The sequence below is a fragment of the Manacus vitellinus genome, unplaced genomic scaffold (genome assembly GCF_001715985.3).
Source record: "Manacus vitellinus isolate BGI_N305 unplaced genomic scaffold, ASM171598v3 scaffold_134_pilon, whole genome shotgun sequence".
Classification (NCBI taxonomy): Eukaryota; Metazoa; Chordata; class Aves; order Passeriformes; family Pipridae; genus Manacus; species Manacus vitellinus.
Window position 1 is genome coordinate 150,056 of NW_021938973.1, and position 1,186 is coordinate 151,241.

Genomic DNA, 1,186 nt, shown 5'->3' on the forward strand with positions numbered 1-1,186 from the left:
CTGCCCAACCAGCCCCATGTACCTGTCCCGGAGCGTGTTGGGGCCCAGGTAGGGATATTGGCTGTCCTTGAGCTTTCCTTTGATGAGCTGGTCCAGCGTTTCCTGGAGCAGGGGCTGGTGCTGTGTGTACACATTCTCAATGCCCTGTGGCGGGAGGGAAGCTCTTTAGGAACTGGGAGAGCAAGGAGGGAGGAGGAATCAGCAGGGGCACCGCGTCACCTGACAACCCAGCAGGTGTCACCCCTGAATTTGGGATTTGAGGCTCTTCAGCAACCCGCTCCCCCTGTCCTCAATGGAATCAGGCCCTGAAGCCACTGCCCTCCCTGTGAAATCCCAGCCCCAAGCCAGCAGCCCCACACAAGCCAGCCCCAAGCAAGCCAGCCCCGCTCCTGCTCTGGCTGCAGTTTTGGCTAAAACTGTCCCTTTTCCCCCCCGAGGCATCTCGGTACCTTCAGGCCTTTGAGGAACTGCTTAGTGATGGCCACGGCGTCCTTGGGGCCAAACAGGTCACTGCCCCGGACCCGCTTCCCTCCGTACTCCACCACGGCCGACACCAGCTGTGTGGGGAGAGGGCAGGAGCCGTCAGCTCGGGAACTCCTCACTGGGCTCTGGGGCTCAGGGACACGGAGCCAGGGAGGTGATCCCAGTGGCACTGCACACAGAGGTGAGGGGGTGGAGCAGCAGCACCCCCACATCCCCCCGCCTGCCCCGACCCTCCTGCACGAGGAGAGGCCTCGTCTCCATCGCCCGCAGCAGCTCCTCCACACGAGGTGACATCATCCTGCTCCTCCACCTCCTCCCCAGCTGCTCCTGGCGCTGCCGCCCGCTCCCTTCCCACCAGCTCCTCTCCATTCCCAGCCCTTCGCTGCAGCCACTGCCTATGCAGGAGCTGGGGAAAGGGGGAAGAGCAGAAGGAGAGAGGATGCACATCCCAGGCCTCTGCACGTGCCACACTCCCCTCCCAGCAGACTCTTGCCATCCCCGCTTCATTCAGTCCTTCATAACACCACAGACCAGTCCAGGGTGAAAGGGCCCTCTGGAGATCACCCCATCCAACCCCCAGTATCCCCGACGTGGGAAATGGCACCACTCATTTAAAAAGTCACACCCGAAGGTCCCTCCCTGAGCCGAGCTCGGGGCTCTGCACAACAACCTGCCCCGGGCTGACCCGGAGCGGGCAGGTTTC